Genomic DNA, 13,918 nt, shown 5'->3' on the forward strand with positions numbered 1-13,918 from the left:
GGTCAGACTGCTTCAAGCTGAGAGGAAGGCAACAGTTATTATAATAAACGAGGAATGAAGACGAGTATCTTGTCTTCCTTTTAGCTGCTGTACCTGTGCCACTCCTGTCTGCTAAGAACAGAAAACAAAGGCAATAATTGCAACATTCTCACCAAAATTGAACAAATTAGTAACAGTTGCTTCATCCGATGAGTCATCTTTTCTTCTGTGAGATTTGAATTGTACAGAATTTGATGTCTTTTGATGTCTTAAGGATCTGTTATACCTGCTGTTGTCACTATCACAAACTGTGGTGACCGCCAGAAGCAATGTAACATCAGCTGTGAGCCATGCTTTGGTGTTGTTTCAGCTGGTCTTACATCTCTCAATATTTGTAATGTCACCCAGGCAGACTGACCAGTGCAGGTGTGCAAAAGTGTACAATCGTGGTGGTTTTTACTACCATTTCGATAATATATAAGTGCATCAGCGCATAGATTTATATTATATTTAAATATTATACAGACGGAGATGTTGAAAAAGGAGAAAACGTTGAAAAAAAAAATGCAGCATTCCACTTGAAGTAGGAATTCAGAAATTCCAAGTTCTGAAGAAGAATTTTCAAGTATGTCCTCACTTCAAACTCAGAAAGTCCAGGAAGCCCCACCAACCCTGATTTCATCCTGATTTCAGGATGGTAGCAGTACACATAAACATTGGTAAAAGTAAAAAGCTGTTCTGCCACTCTTGTGATTTGTGACTCCTTAAATAATCCATACACAGATCGCTGCCCATCCATCTATCAGTGAATGTGCTGAAGTTTTAAAGCACAGAGAAAGAAGCAGAAGCAAAAGAAGCATCTTTTTTGTATTGCTAGTGATGCATGAGTGGTGCTAGCTTACCAAAAGGCAAATACAATATAGCAAAACTGAAAGTAGATTGCTCCTTGTTGCAGCTTCCTACACTCCTATTCCAGCGCTGATGCAGATTTTTTGTCTGACTAGTGACACCTAATGCTCAGGAGAATACTGCAGCGAGTCTGTCACGTCTCAGCACCATCCAGAGTTGGTCTGCAATACAAACCACGAGGGCCCCTGAGCATTGCTTAAATGCCACATCCTGAGCATGGCTGTTAAACATGTCCATCCCTTTATAGCCACAGTCTACCCATCTTCTGATTGATACTTGGAACATGATTATGTCACTAGGCTCAAATCATGTCAAACTGGCTTCTTGAACATGCATGAGTTCACTGTGCTCAAATGGCATCCACAGTCACCAAATCTCAGTCCTGTGAAGCACCTTTCAAATCTCTGAGGAATGTTTTCAGCGTCTTGTTGATTCTTCACAATTCTGAAAGCAAATGATGGTCCACTCCAGTACTAGCAAGCTGTGAGATATGAAGTGACCAATAAGTGTAAGTGTTAAATGTCAGTGGTTAAAAAACATCTTACTAGAAACCCTCAAAAGGTGCAACCAAACAGAGATGTGGTCAAAGAAGTGCCATAGTTTATCTCACCTTTGTCTCACTTAGTTGACAAAAACAAGCTGACGTCTGCAGCAGTCATCTGGTCCTCTGAGTCACCGCTATGAATGTAGAGCTGTCATTCCCTTTCCTGACCTCTGACTGAGTGCTGTCAAAGCTGTTACTATTCTCTACACACCACCATTACAGTACCAGTCTTTCCCATTCAGCCCTATTCCTCAGAGTACGAGCAGGCAAAAAGGCTAAAATCACAGGGTAAGATTTCTTACAAGATGGGTGAATACAGAAGAGAAAAAAAGGATGAAATGAAGAAACAGGATTGAGGACAGCACAGAGAAACACATAACAACCTGAAAAGCACAGATGGACACAAGTTTGCCATGGAGACTGACTGGCAAAAGAAAATACGAGCGCCTAAAGACTGCCAGCAGCAAACGCTGCAAAGTAGACAGAAACAAGAGTAAGACCACCACACAATACTGAATTACAAACATCTCTCATCCAAGTATATATGACCTGTACCAGAAGAAACATGTCTGTGCGAGAATGAAATGAATAAACTAAGGTAATAGGCTATCAGGTCCAAATGCTGCACATAAAGCTCATATGATTTGATGATCCTAACAGTAATATGTCACAGTCAAGGCTGCACACACAGATTCAGGAGTTGAGAGCGATCAGTTCACTTTCTCCCAGTAGTTTTTATACTTTTAATTCTTTTAAACATAAATTTTAAGGTTCTTAGAGAGTTATCTCCAGAATGTATGATTGACCTGCTGATCTATGAATCTACTCGCAACTCAGTATGTCTAGGTCAGTCTGCAAAACTAAAGATGTCAGTCTTTTCTGTCTATCAGTGTTTGCTGACTGTCTTTTAACTGTACTCACTTTAACTTTCTACTAGTGGTGGGACCCTCTTGTACTGTCAATGCTGCCTTAATTCTTTGTGGCACAGATGTAAAAATGTGCCAGACACATTCCTCAGAGATTCTGGTCCATATTGACATGACTGCATCACACAGTTGCTGCACATTCATGATGTCAAGCTCCCGTTTCTCCACATCCCAAAGGTGATTTATTAGATTGAGATCTGGTGACTGTGTCAGCTATTTGAGTACAGTCATCAGAAGATGGGTACACTGGTCTTAAAGGGATTGTCATGGTCAGCAACAATGTTCAGGTCGGCTGTGGCATTAAAACAATGGGTACAAAATGTGCCAAGAAAGATGCCACACACCATTACACCACCAGTTGAACCTTTGATCCACAGCAGGATGGATCCATGCTTTAGTGTTTATGATTAAAAAAAACAAACAAACAAAAAAACACATTTGAATGTTGCAACAGAAACCGAGACTCATCAGGCAACGTTTCCAACCTTCTATTGGCCAGTTTTGGTGAGCTCTTTAAAATTGTAGCCTCACTTCCTTTTTTTAAAGATCACAGGCGTGGCAACACTAGTGGTCATCTTCGAGGTTCGATGTGTTGTGTGCTCAGAGGTGCTCTTCTGCGAATTTCAGTTGTACCAAGTGGTCATTTGAGTTACCATTTCCCCTTCCTCTCAGCTAGAAGCATGAGACCATTTTCCTCTAAACGCTGGCATTAAGTAAGCATTTTTACCCAGAGAACTGCCACCGACTGGATATTTTCTTTTTTTCAGACCACAGTCATCTCTGTAAACTCTAGAGATGACTGTGTTTGAAAATCCGAGACCCACAGACCCAGACCAACCTGTCTGGCACCCACAACCATGCCAACTTCAAAGTCATTTAAAGTTCATTTTGATGCTCAGTTTGAAGATCAGCAGGTCATCTTGACCATGTCTACATGCCTAAATGCACTAAGCTGCTGCCATGTGATTGACAGATTAGATATGTGGTTTAGCAAGCAATTGAATAGGTGTACCTAACAAATGCCTAACAGTATATAAAGTGCTTTATAACTAATTTTGATTACATTAGACAGTAATCTAATATGTTTATTCTCCCGACTATAGCGGAGCTGCAAACTCAGTAACATTATCATTCTTCTTTATCCCAGAAAATCATCAGAGCTGAAATGTGTCATGGACACAGTGTTTGTATGTGTGGGTGTGACAAGCTGTCCCTATTAATGCATGTGTGTCCCTGTCTTAACAGACCCTTGGGCACTGTGGCAATTACTTGCAATATATAACACAAGTAGACACTTGATGACTCGCTAACGGTGGGGATTGGAATGGACAGTTCATGTCCATAAAGGCGTCCATACAGAATCACAGCTACAAAAGGATGATGGCAAAGAAAGTCACGTTTAAAGGGAGAAGTACAACAAATAATATCTAGAAGTGGCTGATTAGATAATCAAATGCTATTGATAGAGGAAAAACAATCTGCCTTAAGGCAACATAAATATATTGAAACTGAACCCCACATTCAGATTTTATGTCTGTTAAATAGTCCTAAAAGAAATCTTATACGTACTGCACTGAAACAACAAGTTCCAAGTTTCAACACCCAAACTGTTTCAGGGATCCAGTATGCTGCCCGTTGGCATTTTTCAGATGTCAGACACACTCTCCTAGTGCTTGGCTGAATGCACACTTCAGTCCAAAGATAAGGGAGAGCAGTGTTTACCAGGATAGTTCACTTATTCTACTGAACTACAGGCTCTTCACCTCAGAGACAGTGACACCAACACTCGAGTTGGCCTGAAGTACATCTTTTACCACAGTTTGCTCTGCTTCTCCACTCGGCTGTATTTTTTTCCTTTCAGCCTTTGTCTCGTTGTTTCTGATGCATGGTCATTTTCTATGCGTCTTCATCACTGTGTCATTCTTTTGTGTGTCTTTCCCTTCTGCCTACACCTTCCATATCTTCTGTATCTTATCTTTTTCTCATCTTCAGCCAGATTTTTTTTTCTTTCCTTTCTTTTCCCATTTCTCATCTTTGCTTTATGATCTTTTTCTCTATTTCCTTCATCTGTATGTTTCCCTCTATTGCCTGAGAGCAGATTACGCTCCCTTTTCTCCTCTGTTTTTCTTTCATTAATCACCCTGTTTGTTTGTTTTGCCTCCTCTGAGTCAGCTTCAATCTTCTCTTCTTCTCTCCTCCCCTCATATTCCTCCCGTTTCCTTTCTCCTTGGTGCTTTCCTCTACAGGCAGTGACAGTGAGGCATTGGTTCATCTCCTCCTTCTTTTTATCTGCTTTTTCTCTCTTTCTCCCCCCCCACCTCACCCTTCACCCTCCTTCCATATCTTTCTGCTCCAGTGCACACTCAAGCAGGCACTCTGCTGTCTAATGACTTGGATCGGTAGTGACTGTTGAGAGGAGATAGACCTGTAATAAGGCAATCCAACCCCGCGCAAGAGTGCAAAGCACTACCGGTGCTTCATCTGTTTGTACTTTACACTGCTCTCCAGCCTTGAGGCAGCATGGAGGAAGAGGAGCTGACGGAGCATATATGAAAAAGTAAAATGTCCTCTGGGTAGAGAGTCCTTAAGTAAATCACATATGTGTTCTGCTTTCATAGTGAAGAAGAAAAGAGAAGGACAAGTGGTATAATTTTAGAAAAAACAAATAATGGGAGCAGTGTATTTTAATAAATAAAGCTTCTGGAGATAAGAAGATCATTTTCATGTACTTGCGAGTTTTTTTGTTGCATCTTATTGCATAGTGTTTCTATTCAGGCCAAATCTTGCAGCAGCACTGTCTGGTGGATTAAGCCTTTAAATTAACAACTTCGGGGTCTGTGTGGAGTCTAAACAGAACACCAAAACTGTCATATTTGTGCCAAAGGATTAACAGAGCTGACACACTGCTGCACTGTCTGCATCTGTATCTGACAAGCGCTTGTGATTCATGAATTGATACCACTGATATTCATTCAACCCAGGTGAGAAAGCTGATATTTAAGCTTACATTTGTTGCTGTTATTACCTGGGGTCAACCATTCAAAAACATCGGCCACGGCACAAGACAGGTGAAGAAATGAGTGCTGGCAGTGTGGAGCGGGTGGAGACAAGTATCAGGGGTGATTTGTGACAGAAGGATAGCAGCAGGAGTGAAAGGGAAGGTTTATAAGATTGCAGTGAGACCTGTTATGATGTATGGTCTGGTGCTAACAGAATGACCAGAATGGACAAAAAGACATCAGAAGGACAGCTCAGATCAAGCGTTTTGGAGACAAAGTTGGAGACTCAAGTTGCCTTTTTTTCTGTCACAGAATAAAAAGAATCAAACGAAAAATGATGAATATTTAAGCAGTTTTAGCTTGGGGAAAAAAATGTAATTTCAACCCTCCTCTCTGGTGTGGATCGGTGTGAAAATGTGACTGTTTTTTATAGCTGGACTCCTGGGGAATTGATGACATAGAACAAGTTTGCTCAGATTGTCAGCAGCTCTGTGAAAATAACGATAATATTTTGTGTTTGAACACAACAGCTGCTATTCAGCTACATCCAAACACCAAAAAGATTAAATCTTTTATAGATTTTAAAACACACTTGAAGCAAAGAGTCTGTCCTCATGAAAACAAACCAAAACAGCTGTGTAAAAAAGAAAGAGAAAGGCTTCAGGGAGAAGTTCCTTTTTCCTCAATCTTGGACACCTGGTTAATCATTTTGTAAAGTGGATGGGTTTATGATGTTGGAAAGTGAAAAGACTGATACACCTCTTATATTTATCCATCCAGCCATTTTTGAGACTTATCTGGGTGCAGGGTTGTGGGGGCATCAGTCTAAGCACAGATACCTGTATCTCCCTCCCAGCATGCCCAAAACACTTCGCCTGGGAGCAGGGTCATAACCAGGGTCTAGAAATATTTTTTTTCCCTCTTAATTTATCATATTTAAGGTGTAGCACCTGTGCTCCAATCATGAGTATAAAAGGCTTTATTTCTGAAACTAAGAAACTAGGTCAGGGACCAGAAATATTGAAAGCTTCCCCTAAGCTTTTGCAGGAGCTACTGTGCATATAGAAATATGGAAGATGAGCTCTGTGTGTATAAAACAAAAACCTTAATCCAGATTTATCCCTTCACTTGAAATTAAAGTAGCACAAGGGGAAACGTTATTTACTCAGCAGCTCGTGCCCTACTCTGCTTTTCATTCACTGCTTGTGCCTAAACAGACCAAATATCATCGCTAACCCCCTAAATGCTACCCAATGAGTGGCTGTAAAATCTATCTGGAGCATCACAAATTTCATTGTCTTGTTTAAGAAAAAAATTAAAAACTACTGAGGTCATTTTGAGATCCCAGTGTCTCATCTTTCTCTCTCAATAGTGACATTTGTTTTTGTGTCATTTGTGAATGGTTTATCTTCCAGACTTACTGATGTGTGGGGGGGAAATAAAAAAAAACCAGCTGAATTAAGTATGGACAAAAGTGTCATTTTTAAAAAGTAAAACTCCCAGAAGAGCAATAAGAAAAAAACATTTTTTACAAATTAGTTCTTTCTTTGCTCCCCAGAACAAAACGATCCACGGTCTGGTGTTTGGGAAACTCTGTGCTATAGACTATAAATAAAACACCGTCAACAATAAAAGCTTTGGACATTTTTCATGTGCATGTTTGAGGTATATTTTTTCATTTTCAAACAAAAAAAATTAGATCGATTCACCGACTTCTATCAGCTGGCTCCTTTCGATGTGAAGGAGTAGCAGCTCTACTCTGAGCCCCTCCACCATTCGGAGGAAGCGTTTCCACTGCTTGTCAAGCAAACAAAACAGCATCTCATTTACTCAGCTCAGTATAAAGATGGTTTGGCAGCTACAAACATAAATCTCAGTATGAATCCATCATATGTTTTTCATTATTTAAGTATTGCCATAAACAAAAGCATAAAAGCAAGAAATATAGCTATTGCTTTACAGCATAGGGAACTTGTTGATCGGTGCCTGCCAGTCAACGATCAACTGTCCAGCAAAGAGCAAACTGTAGGGTACAGATCAGGCTTCTCATTTAAACATGCCTCTACAGATCTAGATTGAGCTGGGAGAGAAGAGTCAAAGATGATGCTCACACTGACCAATTTTGTGTCCCAATACTGAAAGAGAAGAAGAGAAACCAGTGGAGAGAAATGAAGTCATCATATCAGTAGCGAAAGAGCTGCAAGAGTTTGAGTTTGAGCAGAAAGCAAAATATATTTTTAAAATACAACCGCTGCACACTAATGATCACAAGCACCAGGGATACACACACACACACTGGTTGCTGCCATGGGCAACAAGGAGTAGTTAAAAGTCACACTGGGGGGAGTTTTTTCTTCTTTTTTTGTGAATTATTAATCCAAGTCTGTTTTTACAATCAATAGGGAGGAGAGGTGGAAGAAGAGGTCAGGCAATAATTACCTAAAACACACACACACACACACACGGGAAAAAGTTGTTAGGATGATGAGCATGGAGGCGTTATTCAGGCCAGCCCTCGCAGGAAAATAGATTTGAGCATCACCATTATGTTTCTTTTTCTGTTATGTAAGAAGAGCAGTGACAGGAAGAGGAGAAATGAATAGTACTCAGACTGACAAAGCCAGCGCTGGATAATCACGCAGAGGACAACATATTTTAGAAAAACGTTGGGCAAACAGTAACAGACAGTTTCTTTCTCCTCTTATCAGCTTCTTTGCCTTTTATGTTGCGGTACCAGTTGCTGTTAGGTGTACCCTGTACTCTGACTTTTTTCTTACTTGTTCCTGTTTTCTTTCACTCAGCTCTTTGTTGGTTCACAATAACACTGCAAACACTTAGAAACAAAAACAGTAATGGCACCTTGATCTTGGTGTGCTCATAAACCTCTCAACACTGGAATATTACTGTTTTATATAAAATAATGACACACTGTCTCATTGTTCTGTTTATGATACAATTCTGTGTAGAAGTCTTGGTCACCCCTGATTTCTTCCAATGCCATCTTGAGCACTAGTTCCCCAGGCTTTGTTGAAGGTTTGTTGAACCACTTAACGCTGACATATGAATCAAGCAGGCATAAAAACTCTCCTAACTCGAGGGCTGAACCACTGTTGTGTGAGCAAACAACTAGCTTTGTCCTAAATTGTATCTTTAGGCACTTTGTTACTAGCAGCCTGTTGCAAAACCACATCACTTGTTCCCATTTCTTCAGTTGAGACTCCAAAAACAAAAAATGCCCAAGATAACACAATTGAACAGGCATCAAATTGTATTTTTGCATCAACAATGTGATTCCTAAAGAACTAACTTTGCAGTACTTAGCGTGGTGTACAGGGTGTTTAAATAATCTAAAGAAAGTGGGGACGCGAAGGACAAAAGAAGACTTGGAAGGCCTAGAAAACTGCCTAAAACTGATGAACAGTATGTGAAGACCATGACTTTAACAGAAACAGTAAATCTCTGTTGTCTAACATTCCTAGAGCGGAGCATTTCAGGAGAATTAGCAAAACTTTATTTGTGCTCAAAAATCAGACATTAATGAAAGGCCAGATCTGAAATGCGTGAAGGGTTATTTGTATTCTCAGGATTTCTGCAACCCACAATAGACAAAAAATAAATAAATACCCGAGTTCCTCATTTTATTTTGACATTCAACTGAGTCACTGCTATTTTTGTTAAAGGTAAACAAGGAGACATGACCGACATATTTAACTTTAACAAAAGAAAGGAGACATACTACACTTGCCAGACACATTTAGCTGACGTGTGCAGCTCTGTGCCGCCGGTCGTACCTTCGAATGACGCAGAATAACCATTTCTCTCACTTGCTCGATAAAAGCTCTCATCTGCATCTATGACTCACTCGAGCATAACGTGGGAGGAAATCACATAAGTACAGCCAAAGTTTCTCAATCTTAAATTTTTTTTTTTCAATTTATAGTATATGCTTGCTCTTTGGTATGAGTTTCATAATCACCATGGTGACTATCAGAGATGGAAAATGAAGACAGAAATGGACTGGCATTTATACGGTGCTTTTCTAGTCTTACTGACCACTCAAAGAAAGAGATCGAGCTCTCATGTAGGCTGAAAAATTGGACACAGTGGTTAGGCGCCTTCTGGGTTCCCTCAATAGGATGTCGCTGCTGCTGCTGGATGCTCTGCACATATAGAGGAATAAAGTTCCTGTTGAACTTTCTTTATGAAGCATGGGTCTTGTGCTTGTTTTGGTGCCAGTGAACAGATGGGGAGAATGTGAGATGCAGGCAGTTATTAAAAGACGGATGCAGAAACAGTGACTTTCTTTTTGCTTATTTGGAGCCAGAAGAGAACATATTTGAACAACAGTTATCGTCTAACAGTAATTTGGTAAGCAGTTTGCATCCATACACTATCAGCACTTCATGCAGACAGACATGTGCTAGTGTTATACACAAAAGACCTACTGAATAGGCTGTAAGTACAAGTCCAAAGTATGGGCAGCAGTGTTGGGAACTATCGAAACACGTACAGGCATTACATGTTTAAAATACAAAATATGAGTAACTGTATTCCATTACAATTACTGTTAAAAAAGATGATAATTAGAATACAGTTACAGTTAGAGGGCGATCTTTTCCTGTTTCATATGTCAGGCTATCCCCTCTCTTTCCCCTCTCTAATTTTGGTAATTCCACGCTGGTGGAAACCCAAATAAAACACCCAATAAGAGGCTCTAATGTAAGCGTCCTGGTAATGTTGGTGGCGTCAGTTACACAATGGACCCAGATCCAGCACAACAGAGCCGGCAGGGCACAGGCAAGAATGCATTTTATACTTGGAAATTCCAACACCACTTCACATTTAAAGAAGAAAGGGATGGGGCAAAATATGACCGTGCAGTGCAAACTGTTTGCCAGCAACCAAGCTGCTCTCAGCATCAAAAGACTTCACCTCCAACCCTAAAGAAACATCTGGAAGTTAGTTTTGTTTTTGTTTTTTTTAATTTAATGTTAGCCTACTGCAACTACCTTGCTTTAGTTGTGGTAGCTGCCCGAGTTATGTGCCACTTCAGTATCTTTGATGTTGTGACAAAGTAGGTGAGAACACCACCTGTCCATATTCTTAGTTAACATTCTTGTTTTGATTTCTCATATCTCATATGTAGTCTGCAATAGGCAAACATATATTATCCCGGGTTTGTTTAAGTTTTGTACTTTTACAGATTATATAACATAACATCTTGATACAAGTTTGTTAAGTTAACATGTTATTTATTTCAACTGTTAAATGGTTTAGTTTGAACTCACCTACCTGTCTTCCAGGAACAAAAGGAGGAAATGCAGTTTCACTTCCTGTATTTATAGCTTCCTGGTTAGTCTGAGGTCACAGGAAGAAACCAGGTGAAGAAGAGGGAGAATCTTTGTAATTTAATAAAGTTGATTTTAGAGTGTGTTTATACAGAGATGGATTTGTTGTAATGTGTATTGACTATACCTTAGAGTTTTATTGCTAGGAAGGAGTAGCAGTATGGAATAGTCCAGGGATGAGCGGACTATTTAAGCAGATGAACCAGGTGTTCGGGGGAAAAGGATCAGGTTAGTGTAGTTGTGTGCATTTTGGCCTTAATTTCTGTTGATTTAAGTTCAGTTAAGTTTATTTGAACCGAGTTAACTGTGGAGTTGAGTTTCTTATTTATTTTTTGTAAATATTGTTTGGTCACAAAATGGTGAATAAATCACTCGCTACACTGGATAGCATCTGTCTCCTGCCATTCGTTAGCCGCTTAGGTCAAGTTCTACCACAGATGTAGTATTGCTGTGTAATTTATTGCTATTACTGAAGGCTACTCACCACCAAGCTAACATTGTTAGGTGGCGTTAGCTGAGGTCAGTTCATAGACTGCAGACTGTTACACTTGATGGATAGCATTAACAACCTGCTAGCTGCAGATAATCATGTGCAGTTCTGAAAGCAGACAGAAAGAAATCATCTTACTGATACAGAAATAATTTTCTATATGAGATACTGCATCACTGTCCACCCTACTGTTACTCATTTTATATTAAGATTTAAAAATCTATTTGGTATTGGTATGGCGAGTAGCCTTGTAATAACAGTAACAAATCACACAGCAATAGTACATTAAAAGCATGAAAATATATTAAGTAATCCAAAGTATTCAGAATACTTTACTCACATTGACTAACATTTTGGGGCATGTAATCTGTAACCTGTAGTGGAAAACATTTTAAAAGTAACCTTTCCAACACTGATGGGCAGTGACCAAAATATGTGTTATTGTCCTAGTTTGATCAAAAACAAAGAGTCCTACAGAAGCAGTTCAACATACCCCCAGTATCTTTCTGTTAACTGGATTCACTTACCCTCACACTGGCAGTCATTATAAATGGCTACACAAAGCTGGTTATCAGTTCGTTAAGTTAACCCAGGTTTAATCACAGGAAAGTGGTGGTGTTGGCGCCATCTGACTAATCTTATCTTACTTATAGTAAGTATGATTTATAAACAAAGATAAAGCTGTCACATTGGAAAACTATAAATAGGTTACGCATACAATACGGACTGACACAGCGCAGCTGCTGCTGACAGAGCAGTGAGTGTGTTTGTGAGAAGAAAAGCAGTGTACAGTATTTTTTTTAATATTAAAAGTGCCGTATGATAGTGTGTGTGCTTTAAGCTCTTTGGTCAGACAGTCTGGAAAATAGCCAGGAAGGAAATCTGGCAAAAATCCCAACTTTACAAGTTATCAGACTTAGTAATATCACAACTCTGTCATTAAGACATGAGAGAATCTGATGGACCATAATCAGGTGTTTTATTAAATTAATGTTTAAAAGACAGTTTTAGTTTTTATTCTTTCAGTTGCAGCTGTGGTGTTCCACAACTCCATATATCCGACATATCCACGATCCTTCCTGTGCACATCTCCTCCCTGTCTGACTTTGTGTCCTAACCACTCAACCTGAGCTGCCCATTCTGGTCACTACCATGAAACTCTTGTTCACCCCTCTGTTGCTTGTGCCCGGTTTACATTAAAAATCATCCAAAAAGCACCGATAACACGAACATAATTGACACGTCCGGTTTAATGAGTCACAGAAGGTGAGGTGATGCCTAGCTGACAGCTAACGCCTACAGCCACCTGCCAGTGCACTAATAATGATAGCTTTAACTTAATAAAGTTTAGTTGGGTGAGCTATAAAGGAGAGAATTAGCCAGAGAGGTCATTTAAAGGTTTATATTTCTGCTCTACAGATGATCTCCTGGGACTGGTTCACTTTTAAACCAGCCTCACGTGGCCATTAAGGGAAAAGCTGTCTTTTTTAGCCCCTCAGAGTTGGCTTCATTTTTTAGTTCTGGACAGGAAAAATACATTTTCCCCTCACACACATGTTCACCGTACACCTCTTCCAGAAACCTAAACTTTTTTCAGGAGTCGACCCAGCAGACTGGCTTTGCCTTTAGCTGATCAGATGTGTGTGGTACTGCAGCTGACAGTGATTAAGCTTGGCACTCTCCCCTCATGTTTATTAGCCATCCTACAGCCTCCTCCGGTTCCGCCAAGGGGGGCATGGCAACCATGGCTAAAGGACATTTCCTTCATAACATGCATAGCTGTTTCATGGCTGACAGCAGCTGTTAAGTGTGTGATGTCCAATAAAGAAATATGAATGGGATTAATGCTGTCTCACTATCAAGTTGCTTTATACCGTTAGGCTGTCCACCCACCGGTGATCAGTCCTCTTCTGATTTATATTTAACTTAATCTTAATTTGCATCAGGCCTGTGCGTCATAGTTATTTAACGCGTCTTATTTTCTTTCTGTCTGTCTGACTGTTCAAGGTGTTTTTTTAAGGCTCCCATTCAGCTTCTGTTCATTAACCTGCTCCAGTTTTCACTTTTAGTTCATTTTCGAGTCCCTAACCTTGAAAGAAAATTGCCAGTTTTGTCATTTAAAATGTTATAGCGGTTATAGAAAAGTTATTTTAAACTGTGTCAATGAAATGGCCTTTCTATTTCAAGAGATATGACATTTACCCAGCACAGCCAAACTGAACAATAACAGAGTTAATTAAGTGCATCAGGTAGATGCCCTTCAGCACTGGTGGAGAATAATTATGCACATTTACCCAAGTACTGTTCTTATACAGAGTTTACGCAACTGTGAGTTTTTCCTTTTTTATTCCACTTTATTCCTCTAGTTCATATGTCACAGATATATTTTTTGGTGGAGCTGATTTTGTTCCACAACATTTATCTGTATAGCAATCCAACCAGATGGTTTCATTAACATAATAGACTCACAAGCTTACAATTATCCACTATTCCACAAAAGGCATGTTGCAGGACTCAAGGAATAAAACAAAATAATGAGGACTGATTTGTGTGGTTCTTTTGTTTGCCCTATGTCTTTAATCAAATATTAAAGGGATATACATTTATTTAAAGTATTTAAAGCTATTTTACAAGGGTCTAACTTCTGGGAACCACTCATAACTAATATAAAAGATGGATGTGGGCACAGTGACTTCTGGACTTTGTTCATGCATTTTGAAAAT

This window comes from Perissodus microlepis, chromosome 4, assembly GCF_051167445.1.
Source record: "Perissodus microlepis isolate ML-2025 ecotype Zambia chromosome 4, ASM5116744v1, whole genome shotgun sequence".
Classification (NCBI taxonomy): domain Eukaryota; kingdom Metazoa; phylum Chordata; class Actinopteri; order Cichliformes; family Cichlidae; genus Perissodus; species Perissodus microlepis.